The sequence below is a fragment of the Lygodium microphyllum genome, chromosome 5 (genome assembly GCF_053477565.2).
Source record: "Lygodium microphyllum isolate KBCC chromosome 5, Lygodium_microphyllum_v1.1.10, whole genome shotgun sequence".
Taxonomy (NCBI): domain Eukaryota; kingdom Viridiplantae; phylum Streptophyta; class Polypodiopsida; order Schizaeales; family Lygodiaceae; genus Lygodium; species Lygodium microphyllum.
The window spans coordinates 97,096,253-97,122,558 of record NC_141139.1 but is presented as its reverse complement, the minus strand read 5'-3'; the positions used below and the strand labels follow the sequence as shown (position 1 = coordinate 97,122,558).

The 26,306-nt window shown below is 39.4% G+C and overlaps 1 long non-coding RNA gene across 1 annotated transcript; it reads right to left on the bottom strand.

Annotated features, from left to right (window-relative positions):
• Positions 1-6,656: 6,656 nt before the first annotated feature.
• On the bottom strand, positions 6,657-7,579 carry LOC148036170 (uncharacterized). Its single transcript, XR_015691009.1, has 2 exons — positions 7,448-7,579; positions 6,657-7,147 (listed from the first exon to the last, which is right to left on the bottom strand). It is a non-coding gene; the product is annotated as an uncharacterized LOC148036170 (long non-coding RNA).
• Between the last annotated feature and the right edge of the window lie 18,727 nt (positions 7,580-26,306).

Genomic DNA, 26,306 nt, shown 5'->3' with positions numbered 1-26,306 from the left:
GTTGTGGACCATGCATGACTTTCCAAGCTATGGAGAGTGTTTAGGTAGTTGCGTACTCTATTTTATTCATTCTTGCCCTTAATCAAATATATGTCATCATTAACCCACTTGTTTCTATAGGTTTAACTACATTAGGATATCATGCATGTCCAATTTGCGGTCCCTCTCTGGATTCTTCTAGACCGACACGCTTAAAGAAGGTTATCTATGACAATCATCATCGTTTTCTTCCTATTGACCACCCCAAATATGCACCCCCCACTAATGGAAGAACTCCACAATCTCTGACCATTCAAGATTGGAAGGACACTTGGACACATGCCAATGATCATCCTCCACTCCGCATGAGTCAGTAACTAGTTTACTTCTTTTGTTTGTCTTTAAAGTACACTCCATTATGAGAACGAGAAATAATATATTGTTTGTGCCTTAGATTCTCTATATTTTTCCGTCTCCTATATTGGACTGAACTCAAGATCAATCACCTATTGGAGCCCATGCATATATTCAAGAATGTTGCCTTTACATTATGGAATCACTTAATCGGGGCTCGTGATTCTATCAATGTAAGGGAGGATTTACATAGCATTGGACGTATGAGACGAGCTTGGCCACGCATTGGACCCAGAGGAAAGATCGAGTTACTACGTATACCTTGGATGTTGTCGAAGACCGGAGAAAAGATGGTGAAGCAGTAGATATGTAGCTTACGAACTCCCATAGGATATATGAGATGCCTCAAGGGAGCCTTCATAAAGAAAAAGAAAAGAGGTATGGAGCAACTATCCCGTTTGAAGTCTCAAGATTAACACAAAATGATTCAAGTAAGGATTTTCATAGCCATAAATATATTAATTACTGGAGTAACTATGTAGACTAATTAACAATATATGAATATTTACATACAATTCATCCTTCCTACTAGCATATCCCATTGTGTTTCGAAAGATGTGTGTGATATCATTTACAAGATGGGTGAGCTCGTGAGGTATGTATACATTATACTTATTTTTTAGTTTACATATTACGTACATCACATAGTAAACCCGCTTCAATTTATGGGCAAAACTAATCATCGTTCTCAATTGCATGGTAAATTTGTGAGTTTGAAGAAAATCGATCCAAATACATTGCAAGAGGCTCGAGTATTGTCCATTGAGATGGTTTGTTTGGTGGAGGAAACTTTTTATCACTCCATTTTGACTACTTAAGTACACTTACTTATACATCTGATTGATGAGATCACAATTTGTGGGGTAGTTCATGCAAGGTGGATGTTTTTTCTAGAGCGCTTTATGAAAACCCTAAAATATTTTGTAAGGAAAAATGCATGGCCCAAGGGAGGTATGCTTGAGGATTGGTTAGTACAATCATCCCTTGTACAAATCTCTGAATATCTTACTAAAGTGGAACCCTCTTTACCACGACTATGGAAAGATGATGAAGATTTGAGGATGACCTCTATAATATCTCAAGAAAAAGGAAGGACAAAAGTGCTAATGAAAGAGGAAGTTCGTAAGTTAAATGTATTTTGTGTGCTTAACAGCGAAGTAATGAGCAAATGGGTGACACTATATAAAGAAGCAAGGGCAATAAGAGTAAGCGAAAGGCAAGCATTTTGTGCTAGACATGGATGTAATGTCCCATATCCAGAACATTTAAGTGCGCTTCCATGTCATATTGATATAAATTGGCTACATGAAGAAATGGAGAAGATGGAAAAAGAAGAGGCGATGGATATATCGCAAGAGGAGTGGGAATACGCACGAGGTTGCTTATCAAAGGTGAGACATACTTATAATTAAATTATCTTTAGTTATATATAATATAATAATTTCACATGTTTCATCTTTAACTAAATCATTCATATGATCTCAACAATGTACTACTAGTACACATTGTTCAATGTTATTTGGTGTGAATGCAAACAAATTTGAACTCAACGTATAGATGATAAGAGAAATACCTAAGATTGTGGTATCCTTGCAAACTTCCAGGATACCAATGGCACCATGGAAGGTTATTGTAGCTTGATCTAAGATATTTTGAAGCTTGACTTTAGGCGATTTTTTAAATATGTACTAGATGTGAAGTGGTTTAAAGTAGTAACAACGGGTGAACATTACACAATTAGACGTCATCCAAGTGGTTTTGTAGTGGTTGACTCTACAAAATTTCACCAAGGCAAGAATGACACATTCGTACTATCTCAACAATGCGAGCAGGTATATTAGAAGCTATTTATTTTCATATATATTACTTCTTGATATATTCTCAAAATACAATAAATATCTAAGTTGCTTACTTTTTGTTTTTTAAATGTAAGTTGTGTATCACCCAATGGTAAACAATAACCGATGGTGGCACGTCATCCCCATATCTAATCATTCAAAACCAATATATGGCAATGCTACCAACATAGAGATAGTTGATGACAATCCAACAATCAATGATGATGTACATGATGATGCCATGATCGATGATATACATGATGTAGTGCGAGATGATCCCCGCGAGGATGTTCAAGGAAGCACAGAAGAGGATAACAATATAGTTGAAGATGATGATGAAGAAATTGAGCATAGCAATACATCTGACAGTGGGATAGACTTATTTGTTTCATTGCCTATTGGTAACATAGACCTAGAGGTAGATAGTTTAGCAAGAGCCGATCTCATTGAAGATGAGATTGATAATTCATTGTAGCATATAGTTAGCTTTGAATGATTGGATGTATATTTGTAATACTAAAAAACAACTAAAATATCAATTAAGAGCCATTTACTTTTGTGATACATATAATGTTTGTTGTGTTATAGTATTAGAATTGAATGCGCACATCCAAAGAACAATGCACCAAGATGCACAAAGAAGTACAATTGGGTAAGCTATATTAGACCACAAATAAGTAAAGTTGGTAATGTATTCTAAAAAATACTAGATGTTAAGATGTTTGATCATATTTAGGGACTTTATGAGAAATGAAAAATATGTGAATTTATTTTTATTATCTATAAGCGCATTCAAAAACGTTGTTAAAAAACGCGGATATATAGACGCATTTTTCGTGTCTATATACTAGCACCAATAGACGCATTGATAAACGCGCCTGTTATTTCGCATGTACAGTGTGCGTCTATAGGGCCTTTCTCTTGTAATGAAGTAGATGCTATAGGAGGCTGTAGAATGCCTTGACTATTAAAAACGCAAAAAGATACAGGTTGATCCTAATAGGGTTGATTGATATGTTTCATTGCAGAGTAGACTTGGGATTTGGTAACTAACAAACCCTATGACATTCCGTGGGAGTGTCAAGCAGCGTCTTTTAGATATGGACTAATAAAACATGTTGCGACCTAGGCACGTTACATACACATACACACACACACACTCTCTCTCTCTCTCTCTGTGTCTCTCTATCTCTCTCTCTCTTTGTCGCTCTCTGTCTCTCCCTTTCTCTCACATGCTCTCTCTTACCTACTCTCTCTTTTTTGGCATTCTATCTCTCTCTTTGTCTCTCTGTCTCTATCGCTCTCTTACTTTGTGTAAGTTGAGTTTATTTCCACATTGTAGCGATGCTTGGTATTTTGTTTCCAAGAACTTTGGCAATGGTGATACTTAAAATTCCAAGTTTGTTAGATTTGTACTCTTGATGTGGTCAACATTCTTGTGACTACGATTGGTGTAATATCCCCATTATTTATTTTATTTTAATAAAAAATGTGCATACAAATTTCCAAAATTGATTTACGTTGAAAAAAAATGGTAAAGATTGTACATTTTTAAAACTAGCTCTAGCTATGAAGATAATTTTTAATATTAATGAGGTATTATATAAAAGTTCATAGAAGGAAGACTTGCGAAAACCTCCTAAGACAAGCTTATTAAAACTATGTTTGTAGTATAGAACAATAAAAAGAACTAGCCTAGTGGATAGTCACTTGGCAGTTAAGTAAACTTGGGTGACAACACTGGAGGGATGGATGATGTCCTGGGAACCTTTTCCTACAACTACTAGGAGCTTCTTGCGTGTAACCAATGGCACCAAGGATGCCTTTATAGCCCATTGCCAAGTATGCCAAGGTCTATAACTTGGTTGTTGCCTTGGTTGTGAGCCTTTGAGTGACACCCACCCGACAATTTGACGTGTGGTCCTCACCCATATATTCATAAATTTTTATCTTCGCACTACAAAAATGGAACCCCCTCTCTAGCATCATTGATGACGTCATCGAAAACACTATATAAATGTAAGTGTTCTCTCTTTAACCAACCCCCCGATTACTATATAAATAGGGTAGAGTGTCATGTCAGGAGAATAGCCCTTGTAGAAGTCTCTCTGCTATTGACGCGACAAAGCTTTGTTGCAATCAGCCTCTCTCTCTCTCTCTCTCTCTCTCTCTCTCTCTCTCTCTCTCTCCACACCTACGTGGAAGCGCTACTCAAATCCATTAAGCTTCTTCCATGGCTCCCAAGAGACATCCAGAAGCCGGGCGAGGTCATGCTCGGAGAGCTCCCCAACACAACGAAGTAGTCATTGTTGAGGGAACTCAATACGAAACTAAAGCGCAAGTTAAAGTTACTCCCGAATCCATTCAACCCGAAGGACCAATTATTCCACAACAGACTGAGGTTGCTGTCATATCCCGTAATCATGATGGGTGGCCGAATAGAGATAATCAGATTTAATACATAAGAAAAAGATTACTTTTAAGTTATTTTACTTTAAAATGAGGAATAAGTTAGTAATGTTAGAAAAACCCATAAGATAAGTCTGTTAGAACGTACTTAAATTTATGAAAGCATGTTAGTATTATCAATTGCTTTTTAGAAAAGAACATGGGAATTGATGAGGGAGATAAATTCTATACACTGCAAACATTAAAAAGTGTGTTAAAATTATTTTATGGTTATGACTGCTTTTGGATTTGTGAATGATGAACCATGTATCTTATGATTCTGTGCTTGCACAACTAGACGAGTTGGGGATTTTGGTGGCTTGGGACGTTGGGATTCCCAACCCAATGCTGCCTAACACTCTACGGAGTGTGGAGAAACTCACCTGTGGTCAAGTGGGGGTCCTATGTTGCCGAGGGAGGTAGGTGTTTTTGGTTTTTGATCACTCGAGCACTTAAGAGAGAAAAGGGTTGAGTGATAAGTGCACTTGTTATGTAGGACAGCTCTTGAAGGCTCAAGAAAGCTTAGAGGGGCTCTGAGCAAGTAAATTCCCTATTAACCGCAAACAGATTGCAATCATATATAGCCTAATCCTAAGGGATTGGAAGGTTGGTGTCTTTCTGCAGAAAGATGGTTTTTGTACCACTCAGTGGAGTGATGAATCTGCTTGTTATTTATGAAATAAAGTATCTAATTTTCAAATTGTTTATTATGTGTTAATGATTAAGTTTAAAGAACCTAGTTTAATAGAGTAATAAAAGGAATTTGTTTTTTATATGTCCAAACAATATGGTAGTAAGATTTGCTAATTAGAAAACTAAAGCAAACCCAATCAAGGAAAGTGAAAGGCTTTAATCTTGACGATTGAACGCCTATGGTTGGGTGAACCCGATAAGTCGGGTAACTTTCCAACACTAGATAGAGTTGATTAAATCATGACCCTCCCAATATCAATAGGATTAGTTACCAAGTTTAACATTGTTTTAGGGGGGCAAGAGTTGAGATTTTACATTATGAGTAGGGGGATTGAGTTACACTCTCCCGCGGCTCTCACTCTCTTTGAACCAAGTGTGGTGTTGACCTCACTCCTACCTTTGATTGATTACAAAGTGGTATTTCTTAGGTAGATGTTAGATTGTTGTTAGGGGTGACTTGTCCATGCTTCCCCTGTGAAGTAGAATTGAGATTCCCATGTTCAACTAAGTCTTAGGTTTCCCATGGGGAGACTTGATGGTGATGTGCATGGATATGAATTTCGGTCGACTACTAAGAGGACTTCTCCGAGTCTGTTGGAGGAGGCATCTCACAATTGGGACATGTGTTTGCATGCAACTTAATTATTAGTTGCACTATGGTAGGGGCAATGGAGACTAAATCATATGCCATGGTGTTTTTAGCCCTACTACATTGCTTGATAATGGTTAGAAGGCGGCTTCCCACTATGATATATTGTCTAATGTCATGTCATCTTTTAAGTTGCTTGGTGCAAACGCTTCTTACATGTGGAAGTCGGCTTGAGTATGCATGCGCTACCTCTTGAGATGGTTTTCATAAACCCTACTATTTTAAGACGTAGTAGCGAGAGAGAGAGAGAGAGAGAGAGAGAGATTTGGGTTGGCTGGTTCGATTGCCCACTATAAATACAGAGGCAAGATACAAGGAGAGCTGGACACATAATGTCTTTAGTGCATTAGAAGGTAGGTCAATCCTTGCCATTTGAAAACAAATATTTTTTGTGGATTGTTAAATCTAGCTTTCAAAACTTTCTGTTGTGTCGCAATGTAGGGAGATGTTTTTCAAAGAGCGCTTTGAGATAATCGACTCTTGAGATAAAGGAGAAAAATAGAAAGGGAAGAGCAACGCTGTTGTGCACGATAGTGAGCCTATGTTTAGTTGCGATCGGAATTAATCTTGATGGATGTTTTCTTCATCATGGTATGAAAGATTTATGCAAACAATGGGTGCAAAACTGCAGTACTAATTGCCATACGGAATTTATTTAATTCATCCAGACATACAAGGCTAGTTGCAGTCCATTGACACAAAACCTCGGTTTTGTCGTGACCACTCATTTGTATGTATGGCAAAGCCATACGCTCTTCCATATGATAATAATATGAATAACAGGACAAAGTATCTTGCGACTTATTCATGGTTTATACAGATATCATCTATAGTAGTAACGATCTTAGTCACTTATCGGCATCCGCATTGTATGGTAGTGATTGTGCGGAGCATTATAATCATGGTTTTATGAGTGTAGTCATGGCTCTGTAAGCAGATCAGAAGTCACATTGCTCGATGGTGCCGTCGGAGAGATGGAGGGCGCAGCCTGTCTGGTCGGGGTAGGCATTGTGGAAGAAGCAGCAGTTGCAGGAGCGCGGCAGCTCCTGACCTGGACTGGAGCTGCAGCTCACGTAATCCACGACCTCGCATATGTCCGGGCACGGCCCTCTCTGCGCCCTTGCGCCTGCAACACACAGTATATTTATAATCTCAATGATAACTAACTTAATCAACGTAATTGTATCACCAATCATCCAGTTAATCGCTACGCATGATCACGTGAGCTTATAACCTACTCTGTGTGCCATTTCATCGACAATCAATCGCACCAATTATTCATCGCATCAAATCATCACGGTCACACGATCAACGACGTGAATAATCTACTTAAACAATCGATACGGTGGCTAGAAAGGATTCCTTGGAATGAGATTAAAAGATTGTGAGCTAGTGGATACTTGATTGTGCACTGTTATTTAGTTACCTGGATGATCAGTAACAATGGTGGCAATAAGGAGGATCAGGAGCAGGGATTGCAGCCAGACAAAAGTCGGTTGGGCACGGAGGCTAAATGCGGCCATAGTAGCGACACAGAGAGAGAGAGAGAGAGAGATTAGGGTTGGCTGGTTCGATTGCCCACTATAAATACAGAGGCAAGATACAAGGAGAGCTGCACACGAGCCCAAGTAAGATCAAGCCGCGTGGCGCCGTGGTCTACTATATTTTTCAGTCAACAGGGCGCTTTGGCTCGTGGATATGAACTGTCAGGCTAGACAGTCCAAACACTTAACTTGGTAATCGTAATCGTGATCGAAAAAAAGAGACGTATTGTAGGAACCTCCGACCATTACCTTAGTTTTCGAGTTTCCAAACTGATCGCCCAGTCTTCGTGGAAAACGTTTGTAACGTTATCTCATCTTTTGAAGGGGGAAATCTGAGCATGCTTTTCCTTCCACTAACTTGAGATTAGCATCGTCGAAGACTTTCAAAACGCAACTCCTATTTTGAAGAAGTAGAAAATTTGGACACGAATAGATTTGTATTGTGCCTCCAAAGATGCACGACGTAGGGGTTGTACTTACACACCATGACCTCTTTTGGCGTGGTCTTTAAAACCAAGGCCCTTGACTAGGAATTTTCACACGCTTGAGTAGAAATTTTCATATCCTTTTCTAAAGGGTCATATCCCTTGAGAATGCTTCTTAAGTCTTAAAAATCAAGGCCCGATTTGTTATACCTCAACTTAAAAACACATAGATTCCTTTTATGGGTAGTAAATGATAGTCTACAAAATCATAGCTAAATCCATGGAGTCATTAGACCTTCCATGGGAGAGGGGGTGGTATGCACATTTTATCGACTCTCTATTTCCCCTTGGGCCCACCAACTAGTAAGCTTGTCCCCCTATCTTCACTCCCTCCTCCTACTTTTATCTCTAAGAACTTTGTCCCCCATGTTAAGTGGGCCCCATATATCCTCTCCCAGAAGGCCTCTTTTTTTCCAAAAAACTCATTTCATGTTATGTATAGTCAAGGAAAAGCTTTTTTGATGTGTTTCTCTAAGAATCACTTTTTTTTTTTTTTGCTTTCTTCTTCTCCATTCTACAAATGCATCTATCAAATCTTTCCACCACCTCCTTCCTTCCATAGCCGTAGTGATAGCCACAAAGGCACCATTATCAATTGGTGCTCCATAGCCACCATTTCTCCCTTCCTTGTAGTGAGCTTCTTGCCTTCCTTCCAAGAACTACAAGTTTCTTCTTGTTGAATCATTTTTATGGCGTCTCAAAATCATCAATAGCATCCTTGAGATTGATTTGAGCCTATCTATATTTCATGAAGGCTATTAAATATTTCCACTACCTCCCTTCTTTCACAACCATAGTGATAGCCACAAAGGAACCATTGTTAGTTGCTGCTCCATAGGCACCATTTCTCCCTTTCTTATAGTTAGCTCTCTACATTCTTTCTTCCAAGAACCATATGTACTTTCTTCTTATTGAATCATCGTGATGGCATCTGTAAGTCATAAACTCTAAATTCCATTGAGGCTATCTATATTCATAAGACAAAGGATGAGCATGAACAATGGATAAGAGAAATGTTCAAGAAAGACTCACGGGTGTACATGCAACCAAGAGAAACATGCCCCCATTGAGTAAGATGTCATATTTTATGGAAGAATGCTTGAGATTTAGTTGCACTATGCAACATGTTTACACTACAAAGGATTGGGACCTTGCCCCCTTGATATGCATCATGTATTACCATCCAATTGTAAGTCTCCATGCTAATAATTTTGATCATATCTTCATAGTCACCTGTAATAAGAAGGTCGTCCACATATAGGACAATCACTACAGACTTTTCACCATCTCTGTAAACATATAAGTTACCATTTGAGGCACATCTTTTGAAGTTTAAGCTTTTAAAAAAACTTATCTATCCACTGGTACCATGCTCTAGGCGCTTGTTTCAGCCCATACAATGCCTTCTTCAGCTTACGCACTTTGTTCTCAGAATGGGAGGCCTCAAACCCTGGTGGCTGAGCCACGTACACCTCCTCCTTAAGGTCACCATTTAAGAACACTAAATTAACATCCATTTGGTAAACTGGCCACTGAAAGTAATGTGCGAATAGTGGTCATTCGGGTAGTTGGGACAAATGACTCTTGAAAATCAAACCCTTCAACCTGTGAAAAACCCTGTATAACCAGTCTAGCTTTGTACTTTTCTAAAGTACCATTAGCCTTGTACTTTACCTTCCAAATCCACTTGGTGCCAATAACCTTCCACTTTGCTAGCCAATCCACTAGCTCCTAAGTGTTATTTTTCATTATGCTGTCATACTCGGCTTGCATAGCTGACTTCCATGCTGGATCTCTGAGTGCTTTTTCTAAGTCAGTTGGTTCCTTTACTTCTCTCATAACTCATAATCTCAGCCATCAAGGCAATATTGACTATGTGAGCAACCGCCTACACAAAGGATTAAGGTATATAGATACCATTACAAACAATAAATTAGAGTTATCTATACTTTTCATGTAAAAAATAAAGCATACCTCTTCTGGTGGTGGAATCCTCATGGCGCGATTATATTGCTCCTCCGTGATGAGTCCCTCCTCTAGAAATGCTGCCAAGTGGACGCTCGATTATGACCTCGATGGTAGCCTACCTCTCTAGGAGTAGGCGTCCTACCAACGATATGATACTACAAAACAATTTGAGCATACAACGTATTAAAACACACTACATAATGAAGTGAAACAAATTACAAAATTTAATTTTTTTTAAAAATCAAATAATACTTACAAACTCAGCCTCCCATGACTCCCTGCCACCCGATCCATAATGCGACGATCCTATGGTTGCCATCTAGATACGTCGCGCCTCTACATGCTGGCGACTTGTCATTTTCTCCGCTGCTCTCTTTTTTGCCTCTTTCCACTCCTTGCAGTGGCAATTGGGTGGTTGGCCATATCCAGGGCGCCCCTGCTCTTGTCTCCGCAATGACTCCTTGGTGCGCATCATAAGGTGAGACCTCTTGTTATGAAGCACGTCTCTCACCTTTGACCGTCCCCAATCATCTGAGAATCCTGAATTCTCGGGATTAGGGTACCTTTTATGTACTGCCCATAGCATCTCTTGCCACAAACCATTTTTTTGGTGCTTGAAGGGAATCATGCAATCTTTGTATGTGGCATGCACGACACTCCTCAAGTAGGCTATCACTTCCCTCCCCTCAAAGTCATGCAAGATACCACCAACATCAGTGATAGAGTAGTACATTTGTGGAGGCTCACCTTTCTCATTTTCGGGTAAGGGTGATCGAGAGTCACCACCTAGGAAACCCCCACAAAGCCCTCGACCTCCTTGTCCTCCCGCATCACTCTCCCTCCTCCCTCGACATGCACTACCCTCTACCTCACTCGATACACGTGCTTCTACAGATGTACGTGCTTCAGCCGATCCATGTACCTCAGCTGATCCCTATGTAGGCAAAGATGTGACAGGTGTCCTAGACATCACACTGAAAACCTCATCTGCAGTGGGAGGGCGACCAAGATAATTGGTCATCTCCCCCATGAATTGCTCCTTATTGAATGGGGTGCTAGAGGATCCAAGATTCCACATCTACACAAGAAAAATCATATTACCCTATGTAGATAAAACATATTACATACAGTGTCTATACCTACGTCTCTGTGCGCGTCTATACCTGCGTCTCTGTGGGCATCTGTCAACGCGTGTATCATCGCGTGTACACTGCAGAGCACACACGCCAGCACACGCGCTCAAAGATGCGCCCCGAGAGAAACATTTTTCGCATCTATATCTGCGTCTACACTGAGATATAGACGTGCTATCAGACACGCTCGGTCAGCTGGTTTTAGGCCGACGACCGCCATTGATGATTTACAAAATGCAATACATAATGGAATCACAAATCCTAAATACACAGACAGAGCAGAGAGAGGAAGAGAGAAACAAAGAGAGAGAGAGAGAGTGAGAGAGAGAGAGACTCACCTTGGGTGTTTAGTGTGGCTGGTGGTTGTGCTTCTTCCTTCTTCTTCTTCCTCTCCTTGTAAGTTACCCTCCTTTGATACTTGCTTGCTGCTTCTTCTTGTTCTCCTCTCTCTTGTTCTCTCTTTCTTCCTCTCCTTGGCTTTCCTTTTTCCCTTCTTGTGTGTTTGAAATGAAAGAAGAGCTGAGTTATGAGGAGGTGAGGCATGAAGAGACTAGATGAGGCATGAAGAGACTGCATGTCGGCTAAACTCAAGCTTCAGAACTGTAAAAAATGCAAGAAGGGAAAGACGTCATTTGAAAAGAAATGATTTAAGTATGATTTGAATTTTGACGTGTGCATCTATTTTTGCGTATATGCACGTCTATTTGCGTGGATATATAGACGCAAAATTTGCATCTATTTACACACACGTTTACATGTACTTATAGATGCTGTGATAGACGCGCCCAACTTTGCGCGTCTAACATGCGTGTCTATGCCTCGTTTCTGTTGTAGTGTGTGGAAGCGCACGGGTGGACATACAGAGCCATCTCTGTATCAATTGTTTAGAGCTAAAGAAATTTTCTAATTCTTCTCTTATCTGTTGTGTACTCTTTATCCCTATCTCTTTCTCAGATTTTGTTCACTACGACGTGTAATTTTTACATGGTATCACAGCCTAGGGGGCTCTAAGGATCGAAGAGTGCGCAAGAGGCAAAGGCTTCAATAGCAAAGAGGAACAATGTCTTCTTTCGGAAGTAGTTTTGGTGCATCAGGATGTGGTGGAGGAGGTGGTGTTACTCTACTAGCTATTCAAACACTGAGGATTCGTCCACCAACCTTCAAAGAAGGAAAGTTAGATGGTATAAACTATACCTTATGGAAGTTCAAAATTACAACTATCCTTGATTCTTATGAGCTTTTGGAGACTGTGCTAGGGTCTGATGTAGAACCAGAGCCTACCCGAGACCCATTAAATCCTAGTGTGATGATTCCTTCGAATGCAAATCTTCTACGAGCTTGGAAACGAAGGAATGCAGATGCATTGTGTGCCTTAGTTACAAGTTGTTCTTCTGACAATGTTTTGACTTTGATTCAGCATATAACCAAAGCATCATAGGCTTGGAATGTACTGAGGAGTCAATATGAAACGTGAAACCAAACAAGGATTCAAAACTTGGAGAATCAACTAGCAGCGGAGAAGTTTGTTGAAGAAGAAACAACTGAAGCATTCATCACTCGAATTAAGAATCTGCGCGACCAGATGACTGGAGCTGGGACATAAAAGACTAGCGAGGAGCTAGCTCGGAGGAGTCTTCGGATTTTTTCACAAAAGTTTGATGGACTAGTAATTGCCCTTAATGCTCAGGTGAGACCTCAAGCTTTGAGTTTTGAGGAGTTTTGTGCATTATTGTTGGAGGAGGAGTTGAGGCTGAAAGTCCGAGAAGGAAGGAGCAATGAAGATGCTGCATTCTCTGCCAATGCAAAAGGCAAAGGTGGTTCCTCCACAAAAAATGATGGTGACAAAAAGAAGAAGGGCGGTAAGAAGAAGTTTCAAGGAGAGTGCTTCTACTGCAAGAAGAAAGGACATGTAATCGTAGATTGTCGTGTTAAGAAGGCAGATGAAAAGAATGGTACCCTTAAAAGTAAAGAGAAAGAGACAACCAATACGGCTGACGCGAAGTTGGAGTTATTCATGGCGACCATTGAGGAGGTGTGCTCCTCGGCGCAAGAAAAATCTACCACTGACTTATGGGTGTTGGATAGTGGGGTCTCCCGTCACATGACCAACAAGAAATGTCTATATATTTCTATGCAGCCTCTATAAGAATCCATCACTATGACGGTTGAAAATGATGCAAAATTCCCTACTGCAAGCACAAGTACTATTTCATTTGTTGCTGCAAATGATGATGTCAAAAATCTTTCAAATGTGTTGTATATTCCCAAAATTAGGAGAAATTTGTTATCAGTTATGCTGCCATAATTGATCTTGGTCATGAAGTGAGGTTCAAGAAGATAGGTGTAGAAATTCTTGACAGTGATGGTAAAGTTGTTGGCAAAGGAGAAAGAAGCAATAACCTATATGAGCTAAGTGCTCTTACAGCTAGCGTTCGAGTGGGCACAAGTAAGCTTTTGCATCAAAGGTTTGGACACATTGGATTTGCAGTGTTGAAGGAGATGCACAAGCAAGATATGGTTGCTTACCGACCTGCAATGACTGAATTGAAGGAACCATGTGAAGCTTGTATGATGGGCAAGCAATAGAGAAAGGCATTTCCACAAGAAAGCAAGAATAGAGCACAGGCTTCTCTAGAGTTGGTGCATGCTCATTTCCGTGAAAAGATGCCTACACGGGCCTTGGGGGGATCTTCTTATTTTATGTTGATTTTCAATAACTGCAGTAGGAAGATGTGGGTGTACTTCCTTCGTGATAAGGCTCAAGCTTTTGGTAAGTTTAAAGAATGTGTAACACTTGTTGAGAATGAAAGAGGGAAAAGTGTGAAGAAATTAGAATAGATGGTGCTGGTGAGTTCAACTCAAAGGAGTTTGAAGACTTTTGCAAGAGCAAAGGGATCAAGCATCAATTGACGACATCTTACACACCTCAGCAAAATGGTGTTGTGGAATGTAGGAATCAACAATTGTGAACCTTGATGCAGTTGAGGATAGCGAAGGGGGAGACTAGCAGTAGCGGTGGCGGCAACGGCAGTGACACAAGTAGCGGTGGTGGTAGCAATGATGATGCCTCTTCTGAGGAGATATAGAGGAGCCCCATGCATGCATGCCTCCCCTTGGCTTGTAATTTTCATTTTTGATATGTATTACTTTCAACTAGTGCTTGCGACCATGATGTCACAAGCACTAGAACTCATAATGTAAAAACCTTTCATCTATATATATGAAATTTTGTGTGCTACATACATTGTTTTGTTTTCAGTATCCAATCTTCGAAATAATCTTTCTCTGTTATCCCTAAGCATACAATTTGATGTTGATGGGGGGAAAAAAAACCAGAGAGCATATGACTTGCAAAGCCACATGCTCTCTGGTTTTTTTTTCATACCTCTGTTTTGCGCGTCTATCAGTGCATCTAAATTGCAGGATAAATGCGCGTCTATTTTCGTCAAAAACTTTCAGAGTAAACACGGTTTTAGACGCATAGATACAGGCTTGTATAGACGCACAATATGAATATGTCCACTTTTTTAAAATATGATTATATATTTACGTAGCGCGTTTATACGCACGTCTATAGACGCATCTGTGTGTGTGTGTAACTCTGATCATAAGCGCGCTATTAGACGCGATTTTTTAGACATGCAAATAGACGTGTTAATAAACGCGCCCGATATTTTTTTTTCACAATTCAAATATTGAATCTACAAGCGCATCTATGAACCCTTTTTATTGTAGTGACAGTGAAGCTTAGATGGCGATCTAGATAGAAGATAGGTGAAGAGCTTAAGGCTAGCTAGAACAACTCTAATTGGGGGAAAGATAGAAGATTGATTGTTGTGAAGGGGTTTAGCTTTTATAGCCCGTGAAGGCGGTTACATCGGCATGACCGACCTACCATATGAGCCTTCACTAGTCGGCCAGGGAATATTCCCTTTACCATACTCCTTTACCTCGCAACTTGATGCAATGTGCCTGGAGTTGCTACCAGCTTAACTACTCAGTCGAATCCAAATATTAGACCCAGAATGGTCACCTTTTTTGCCATCCGGTCACATAGACCTCATCTGATATACAAGTCAGGACTCAACCAATGTCCGACTCACATTTGGCTTCTCTTCATAATGGGGGCCTTACAACTTTGAGCACCATGGATCATTGGTGGCACGTTATGAGGATGGGGCATTTAGCATATCTAACAAGGTGACACAACTCCAAAAGAAGGACGAGATGGAGACACTGTGTCGGTATCTCCACAACAACCACCTAAGCCATGCTCTCTTGAAACGCCACGAGAGCAAGGAGTAGCACCTGCATCCTGAGCTGACCATGGGCTCAGTAACTACATCCATGTCTCCGTAGCATCCCCCAAAACCACTCCCTCCTTCTAGCCCAAGTCTGGAGCGTTGACCATTGGCTTGCAGAGCATGTTTGGATGGCACATTGTCCTAATTGGGGGACTTGCCATGCTACATATCCCATCCTTTCTACCTATCTAATACAATACTACTTAATGACAATGGGCATGATTGGTGAAAAGATATTAGTATATGTACATGATCAATCTATTGTTTTATTTCTTGTAGTATGAAAAATAATCATCAAATTGAGAGAGCACGAAGTGCCATTTCTATGACATATAAGTAGGTTGTCACCATTGATGAGTTGGACAGCAACGCCATGACAAGTAGTGATGACTAAGTAGTAGCACGCAAGATATATTTCTATGATGTGAGAGGTGTGATAATGATGGTAACATAAGGGGTTGAGACAAAAGGCACTTGATTTTGTCATTTAGGCCAAACAAGCAATTGGTTTGATCAGTGCATTGCCAAATGGTAGAATTCCAATGAATTAAAATAGAGTTGAGCATATGATAATTTATATTATCTACAAAGATATACTCAGATTCCTTCTCTCTCCTCATTCAATAAGTCTTTTTGAACCAAATTTTATATTAAAAAAGGAGTTAGTTATGGGAGTGTGGTGCTTCGTTTTCAATGCAAAATGATTAGTAGATATGAGGTAATTGATTTTTTAATTGAGAGCAAGGAAAATCAAAATTTGAAAGTTCCTTTTAAGATATTTTGGGGATTTTTTATATCCTATCTTTTGGTCAATAAACAAACCAACTGGTCAAATTTCGTGTTTTTTGGAGATGTTTTTGGAGGCAAAATAGAAATATCTAAAATATGAAAAGTCTTGGGTATCCCTACCCTCTGAGCTATTTTCCCCCATATATATACTCTCTCATCGCTCTATTGTGACCTCTTCTTTGTGTTTATGCAACCTTCATTAATAGAGTGAATTACTTACACCCTGCTTTCCCTTGGGACCTTTGTGTGCCTCTCTATGCATCTCCAGTCTACCTCTTGTGACAAGCAAGTAGGCTCCCCATTTCTATTAATAGTAAAATGAATACAGGAAAGAAAGAGTTGCATATTGAGGTAGAGATTGAACAAGTCCCATTATTCAAAAGAACCCTGCGTACCAGTGTCAACCCTCAGGTTTTGCAGAGTTACAAGCAAATGGGATTGAAACATGTGGATTTGTGGGTTGATGGGGGAATCTACCCAATTGACCTTAAAAAATAGACCTCCAACTTTCTCAGGAATCACAAATTTACTAAAGTATGTGTGCAAGGGTGAAAATGGATTACTTGGTTATACTAGGCGCCTCAATGATCAGGAGTTCAAAGTATTTACAACTTGCCAAGCAAACATAAAAAATTGCCATGATGTGATCGTTGCACATCAACTTCATATACAACAGCTCATAGGACAAGTGGTACAACTGAATGACACTATAACTCAACAAAAAAATCAAATTATTTCAATGCAAGACACTATCCATGACATTGGTATCTCATATGAGGAGGCAAACGAACAATTGGAGGACTTGAGAAAGAGCAACATCAAGCTAACAGAGGAGCGCAAACGAAAGAAGAAGCCAATCAATGAGTTAATTATGAATAGTGGCCAATGGAAGCAAGGTATCAAAGCATGTAAGGTAGCTCAGAAAGAGAACCTAGGTGAGGGTGAGGTCCGATCGTGTATTAGTAGATTGCTGAAGACAAGTACATTGGAAAATGCTTTGAGCAATCCTAAGTTTAAGGCTGTGAAGGAAAAGGTGATTGAGTGCACATTAAAAGATGTGTCAAATGAGTTCTCAATTGTGGATGCACAATGTATTTGTGATAGAGCCAACATTAGCACAATAACTTACTCAAAGATATTCAAAGGTGTGAAGATTGGGTTTGGTCATGTGCTAAAGAGAAATAGAATCGTGCCCCTTCCTCAACCTTCAAAGTTAATAGAGGTCCGACGACAACTTAATACAAAGGTTTTGGAGTTGACAGGAGATCCCATGCATGTTCAATGTGTGGAAACACTAAAGGTTGGGACAAAAAATGCATATGAGGTGAATTTCACCGAACTTAACAATTACTATTTAGATTTGAACAAGGTGCAGTTGGCAATTGTAATGTACTACAATATGTCTATTGAGGAATGTAATGGTAAATTGCAGTTTTTTATAAAATTAGATGAAAGTGAGGTCGTCAAAGGAGTAAAGTTTGAAAGAGTTAGTGTATAACTCTGATGAATAGAGCTTTACAATTCGACAAGAACAACCCAGGGAACTTTAGTGTTCAATCTGAGTGCCATGTGTGGTGGCTCACTACATTTGAAGTTCCTAAGCAAACATTTGAGGTACTGCAGCTATTCTTTATGCACATAAGCATTCCAAGCATCATCGATCGTCAGGAACGTGGTGAGACGCTCTCGGTTGAAGGGTATGGTCAATACTTGGTTGAATGGAATCTTACAGGAGACTTGAAAACTTTAAAATGCATGTGTGGAATCTCAAATGGTGCAAATATAAAGAATCCATGCCTATATTACTTGACAGAGAGGGTGAAAGGAAAGGACGGAAAGAGGAACTGGCGAAAGATGACAAGTGCTGCACCAATGCGCAATCGAGAAGATCCCACTTGGAAGTCCATCTTCAACATTCCCTTGGATTATATTCACATTTGTTCATTGCATGCTTTTGTCAGAATCATGGAGAAACGTGTATATGAATACATTTTCTTTGCTTATAGGATGCAACCAAAGAAAGAAGCCATTGCAACGTGTAGGAATGTGGAGCGAGTGCTATAAAAAATTGGGCTACACAAGCATCAAGTGACGATTGAAAAAGATGAGAAGAGATCAAGAAAATCTGGTAACTTGCCAAAAAAGCCTTGCTTTGGAGGAGAAAATGCTAGTAAGTTTCTCTCAATGCCCATCAATGAGGAAGGGAGTGTCATGGTTCGTAGGCCACAGGACTACGATGGGTGGAAAAAGTTACATTTTGCAGTTCCTGATCGCATTAATGGAGGAAAAACAAGATTGGCCAAAGCTAAGGTTTGGATAAATCTTAACAAATTGGCTCCCTTACTTCGCAAGATGGTGTTTAACCATGAAGATAAGTAAGAATTTATCAATGATGTGCATAGCTTCTATGAAAACATGGTGGAAGCATGGGGCAAAAGCTCTATCACATATTACATGGTGCGTACTAAGTAAATATTTTAAAATTGTATGAATTGTATAAACTATTGAGCATAGTTTTACTCATGTGTGATATGTGTCTTTGTAGCATATCCTTGAGGCACATGGGCCATGCTTTGCAGAAAAGGGAAGCATCAGAATTTGGCCCACACAAGGGATGAAAAATTCACATTGGATCGCGTGCGGCGTATACCAAAGAAAAACCGATCATGGTGGAGGGGTGAATGGTAGTAATCCAATGATCCAATTGCTATCTTGGTGGTATAGGATTATAGTAGCAGATGAAGCTAAACTCTCGCAACAAAGAACAAATGAAAGTATTGATGAATCAGCTGCAGACATGATGGAATCACATCGTGTCACTAAAAGAGTGCATAATGAAGCCTCAAGTGCCAAAGAAAACCATGCCAAGTGGCTAGAAACAAGGCTTCAACAAGGCAACAAATGGGTTTGAAGAGAGCTAAGATAGTAAGATGAACAATGTGAGTCAATGTGAATGGAATTCATAGTTTAAGAGAGAAAGAGAGAGTGTACATCTATGTGAATGAGTCTCACAATTTAGGGTTAACTTCTCACATCTCTTGTGCAGGAAATATGGATAGGTCTAAGGTAGTTGCAAATAAGCTTCTGCTCAGAGCCCCATATCGTGTTTAACCCCTTGGAGCATCTACTAGCTTAGATGCACCCCCTTCTCAACAACCTAATCCACCTTCCTCAAGCCACCCTCACAAGGATCCTCCTCAACATCCCCACAAGAAACGCAAGTGGAAGCCAGGTATAGTGGCCTTGAGAGAAATTAGAAGGTATCAACACTCTTTTGATCTCATCATTCCAAAGGCGAGCTTCTCAAGACGTGTTTGCGAGATTGTGCAAGACCTCTACCGCACAGAAAGTAGAAGGTGGTTTTTGGCACAAGGTCAGGATAGACCTGATCGCTTCACAAAAGAATGTCTTCATGCTCTACAGTGTGCTGTAGAGGCCTTTTTTAGTTGACTTGATGGCTGATACTCAACATTGTGCAATACATGCGAAGCGCATCACTGTAACTCCCAAGGACTTCCAACTTGTAAGAAATCCTCAAGTAGTGAAGGATACATTCGTTCCAATGGAATGAACACAGTTTGTAATGTTATGTTTTTTGGCATAGTGTTATCCTCGTGCATTGGACATATGACTATGTCCAAGTGTAAAACTATTGTATGCGCTCTTAAAATATGATTTAAAATTCCACACTTGTCCTTCACTCTCAACTTTGACTGTCCATCTTCGTTGTATTTTTAATTCTTACTTACATTTTTTGTTAGCACTCTCAATTTCAATAGGAATAACATGCAAAAGTTTGCCATTTCTTGTTGTAGACTTTACTCCTAATGCCTCTGTATAGTCTATGTGATGCGAAGTTTATAAGGGCCAGTAGTCACGATGTTGATTTCTCAATTATCAATCCATCCATAATTTTGGTGTGGGATAATTTTTAAAATACTAAACTATATCGGAATGCGACGAAACTTTGCACACGCACTCGTTAGGTAGCCAAGAGCCCAAATTATTATTATTTTGAAAAAAGTGCCTGTAGACCCTTAGTTCGAAGTCTGGTGTTTGGAGCCACTTTTGTATTATTTTAAATTATTATTGTTTTAAAAAAGTGATTGCAGACCTTTGTCTGAAATCTGGTGTCTGGAGCAACTTTTTTGGTAGGAAAGTGGCTCCAGATGCCAGACTTTGGACCAGGGGTCTGCAGGTACTTTTTTTTCAAAAAAAAAAGGGCTCTTGGCCACCTAATGAGTGCACGTATGAAGTTTCATCGCATTCCGATAAATGGTTATGGATTTATGATCACACGATGGACAGTGCGTATGAAGCTATATTAACCCGGTTTTGGGATTTAAATGGATTAAAAGTTCATTCTTCTTCTGATTTTCACATCTTGATTTCTTTGCTTCCTCCATTTTCACATCCCCAACATGTGTCTCTTGTTCGTCTTGCCCTCCTTGAGCTTGCATGGCATGCACCAAGCAAGCATGTCGCCGTTTTGGCCTGGAGAAGACATAACGCCAAGGTCCGCCACCTGGAGCACAAGGTGGAGCCTCCTCTAGTGTAGCAACAGGTGCTCCCCATAGAGCACAAGGACCACCACAAAAGAAGAGGAGATGCAAAACGGGCACTGTCGCCCTTTGAGAGACAAGGAGAATCCAATGCAAAAACGAGCTTCTTATCCCGAAAAGTTCTTTTCATAAGGTTGTTCAAGAAGTCATACAAGACTTGGAGCTGAAAGGGATGGGAAGTTTTGGGCACAAGTATAGGATGGCCCACCAACAGGAAGGTGGACTAATGCAGCTATGGAGGCCCTACAAACAGCTGCAGAGGGGTTTCTCATCGACTTGTTTGATGATACATAGCTTGCGGCCATCCATGCAAAGCATGTCACAATCACAGATAAAGACATGAACTTTATCATTCGGCTTCGACACGGCAAGGGGACTCCACCATAGTTTACTAGATTAATGATGCAAGGTTTGTAATGAGTGTTATAGTGCCATAATATCTTGAAAGGCCAAATAATTTTGTATACTCTGCCACATTGGAATATTTATTTATATATACATAATATCTCATGCAATGTGTACAGAATTCAAATAATTGAGTAAAGTTTTTTTGTTTCATTTCTTGAAACGCATGACTTTTAATTTTTGTTTAACGTACGAACGCATAAAAAGTAGTAATACATATGGATACAAGTTACGTTATTGCTTATGCACAATCGCAAGTGCAGTACTACGCGTTGAATTATGTTAATATATGCAGATGCGTCATTCACGTACCACACTTTATGGTCACACTTACACAATCACAAGTGCAGTACTATGCATTGAATTATGTTAACGTATTCGAATGCATCATTCACGTACCACAAATTATCGCCACACTTATACAAACCACACATTTATTTAATAAATATTTATTTATAGGGACAAAGTAAAGTATCTTATATTCATCAAGAACAATGCATATGATGCTTATTAGTGATGGTAGATACAAAAAGTTGATAGCCAACAAGAACTCTCAATTTATCCTTGGCTTTTTCATCGGTGGAGAGGAGGGTCCAGCTTCTGATGAAAATATAAGTTTCTTCTTTGCTTAAAAAATTATGCACTCTCCCTTCAGCTCTTTCTCCAAGAGAAGCGGATCTGACACTAGAGCGAGGCTGCCTAATGTAGCAAGCACACACATTGCTCCACCATGTGTTTGGTCAAACAAGTAAAAAAGCTTTGACTGCTTGATTAGTACCACCTTCTCCAAGCTAGATGTCACAGGTATCGCTCGAAAAGGTCCAAACTTGGTCAAAGCTTGAATTTTCATGATTATTTCTTGCTCTCCTGGTGAGCATTTCTTATGGAAGACCACCAAATCTGCAACAAGGCTACCAATATACTCCTTCAGAGTTGAATTATTCCCTCAATCCCCATGTCAAGCTCCTCCTTGCCTTGATGCAAACTCATGTATATACAGTATGTCCTCAATGACAAAGTCAATCAAACGATATATTTAGTGACTAACCTAGAGTTATGAGAAAGTGATGAAACTGGATAGTAGGGTGCGTCAGGTCCCCCGGAGTCCACCGGTGAAATCTTAGTAAAAAATGATGCCTCCAAAGCTGCCCTGTCCGAAGTCTGGCGTCTTGGAACACTTTCTAGGTGCCAAAATTTGGACAGGGCAGTTGCAGGCATCATTTTTTGCCAAGATTTCACCGATGGACTCCGGGGGACCCGATGCACCCTACCATCAAGTTTCATTGCATAGAAATATATGGTATCATCTTGTATCTTCATTTTCTCATGTGTCAAGGAGGCACCTATTGGAGCAGAGGGATCTACAAACTCCTTGGTAGGAAGCTGGGGCCTTGGTCCGAACAACTCATGCTGTAGCGCTTCAAACTCACCATCTGGCACAAGGTAATTTTCTTCAACCGAGGTAATATGCTGCTGTGCTGCTATGATCACACTCACAGTATCTAAACTTATGCCATTATATTTTCCAAGATCTACCATTGTTGGATACACATCCATGTAATCATAATCAATCAGGTCTTCCATTGAATCCCTGACTAGGATAGAAAACAACTCTTCTTCCTTCATTTCCAAGTATTGTAGTACATCTGATAGAAGCAAGTATTGTACACCATCTACTTCAATGGGTGTCAAGGAGGCAAGGTTGGGTTTGTCGACTTGTGTGGCTGTTCTAAAGAATATGGCACCATGAGAGCCAACCCTTGCTCTGCCACCACTTGATGTTCCTCTTCAACATTTATGAGCTCTTCAATCGGTTCTTCTCCCATCAATGTGATAGAAACAATCTGTGGAGTTGTATCTTCATCGATCGTGTACGATTTTGCATAAATACCATAATTTTTAAATATTTCAAGTTTGTAAGCGACAATATTCTATTGGCCAAACAAATCCAAAAATTTATAGGTGTTGGATATTACAACTTGTGGTGTTGGGATTTTTAGGGAGACTCTACAATTTCTAAAATATGTGGAGCCATATTCTTTCCACTGGTAACCGTATCCTCAGCTCGGCTTCGAATTTTCCTACCATCTAGTTTAAAGTAGAAGCTAACAGGTGGATTCTGCATTAACATTGTAATTTCCTGGCGCATTGTACTCAAAGGCCAATCATCCTCCATTTGCAACACTTGGGACTTGCAGCCCTCATAAATGACAATAACATCCACAGCTGCACTTTCACGCATGTCTTGATCAAGGCACAACCATTTACCCTTGAGCATCCTCCATATACGATTAATAGTCAAGTAAGAGAGAATTTTTTTACCTGAAAGCCATGTCCCTTGTTGTGACTCGACACTCCACTGTGTCAGGACTGTGAGTTATTGTTGATGTCCAAGTTTTGCCTAGAATACTTGTTACATAATCCTTTGATGTATTTTTTATGACATACATGCTTGTGGTACGTCTCAAACCCTTACATTCCTTGTGTGCAAAAATTGCAATCAATATGAATCAGCTTAGATGTATATTCTTTGAGCCAATGCTTAGCTTCATAGAATTCAATATGTCTGTTGAAATTTTTGTGCTACACATGTGCAAAATGTCGCTACTACACAATGGCCATTCTATGCTATTGAGATTCGATATGTGCATAGACTCAAGGGTTCCATATTCTCGACTCCCCTTGGGCAATATGTACTTGGAGTCATAGAAAAAAACAAGGTCCTTTGCGAGCTACTTAGTTGTACGCCCCTCAAAGAGCAATCTACCAATTTCGAGGTGGTAATACTTAAAAGAACCAATGAAACTCTCAACATTTTGCCACTCATAGCAATCCGAAGGGTATACTTCTGTAAATACGAGATAAGTTGATACATAGGTATCATGGAATTTCTCATTCTCAATGAGTTGCAAATACTTATTGTTTACAATGTTTCATTGAAGGGGCATAGTGGACGCAATATGTATTTGTTTTTGAATGAATACATGTTGTACAAATGCCTCTATAACAAGGTGAGAATCAACATTCCTTTGTCTGAGAGCTAAAATTTTACCCTTCTAGTGCTTTGATACATTTGCAATTGCAAATGCTTTCACCTTGAAAGCTACCTTCATACTTGGATGCATATGTACCCAAGATGAGCAATGATATGTATTAGTGATCCAATTTCCTTCTTCATCTTTTCTGTAATGTACTTCTATCGAGAGAATACTTGTTCTTCTCTCAGGCATTATAACCTACGCATTAGATGTAATGAAGTATGTATTAACCCCTAAATAATAATCATTTTAAGTCTATCCAGTAATCACCAATATGCCATACAAATCAACATGGCATTAAGAGATGTTTACACTTTTGTAAACAGACATAAACATCGATATCGAAACGCATGTGGATATATACATCAACACAAAGTATAGATTTAATTTTAAGGCATCACTTTAATCATACCATTTACATGAAATATAATGAAAAGAATAGCACAAGAATACTCTAGAGAATTTCGCCAAAATAAATTTTATTATAATGAAGAGGAGTTGGATTTGACCCAATACATTGTATGAAATGTGGGTATTATAGAGTAGTTGTTACAAGGATAGCAGCCAGATGGCATGCAAATCTTAATAGGCACATTGGATTGATACCTGAGATATTCTAAGACTCAACACATTGTGTGTTATATGGATGATATGATACAAGAGTTTCATGGATCATTGCCAATTGGCATGGAGATCCAAATGGACACATAGGACTAACAAAGCATAGGATTTTTGAACCATCGACTTCCAGTGGATCCATATCATCCAACACAAAGGAATCACTCACCACATCAAAATAGTTGATCGAGAATTATATGATTCACCTAAACCTTGTACAATACCTGCATGTACAAAAAAACACCTGCATGAATCCCTTTTAACAAAAAATACTTGCATGAATCTCTTTTAGCAAAAAATATCTAGATAACTGCATGAATAGAAGCAATAGAAAACAGGGCCAATTTACCTATAAAGTGATCTACTAAAGATAAGATTGAATCATTGCTAATCAAAACCCATTGCAAATGATGGACATAAGAAAACATCAATCCTATCAAACATAAAAGTCATTAATTAAATGAATATATTTTGGCACCGCAAAATATGGTAGATTTACCTGTAAATTGAGCTACAAAATCTCTGCTCTACCTTGTGTTAAGTGCTGCAACAACAATTGATCCTTAAGTTAAAACTAGCATCAAATCCTATTGTAAAGATAATAGAAAAAGGATAATGCAAAGATGAAGAAAGAGAGAGAGTGTGAGTACGCGGGAGAGAGAAAGAAATGAGCACCTATCCAATCTTGCCCAAATTGATCTCTGCAAAAGACAATTTTGCAAGAGTTAGTATTTACATGAAGGTATACTGAAAAAACAGTAGAAAAGAGGAAACATAGAGAGAGAAAGAGAGAGGAAGAGAGAGATAAGCACTTATGCAATGTCACCCAAAATGATCTCTGCAATAAAACAACAACAAGGGTTAGAACTAACATTATGTTGTATTCAAAAGATATTAGCAAAAAAAAAAAAAACAGAGAGAGAGAGATTAACATCTTTGCCTCTTGCTCCAAATAAACTCTGCAAGAAAACAATAATTAGAACCAACATCAAATTCTATTGAAAACACAGTACAAAAGAGAAACAACACATAGAGAGAGGGGGGAAAGAAAGGAGAGAGAGATGAGCACCTCTGTCCCCTCCCCGAAACAACCTCTACAATAAAACAACAACAACAGTAAGAAATGACATCAAACCCTATTGAAAAAATAGCAAACAAGAGAAAATGCAAAGAGAGATGGGTGCCTGTGTTTTGCCTAAAATCTAGAGCTGCGTGGAGAAGAAAGTGCACAGGTAAGCAGAACACTCAAAACCCTAATTACTCTCAGCAGGGAGCTTCAATGGAGACAAAATTTCACGAGTATAGAGAAGAGAGAGAAAGTGGTACATTGCTCAAATTTTGGGTCAAAATGATTTTGTGAGAGGAAAAATAAAATTGAAATTTCTCCAAAAAAAGGGAAAAAATACGAGGTGAGAGAAACTCAAATTGTGTACTATTCA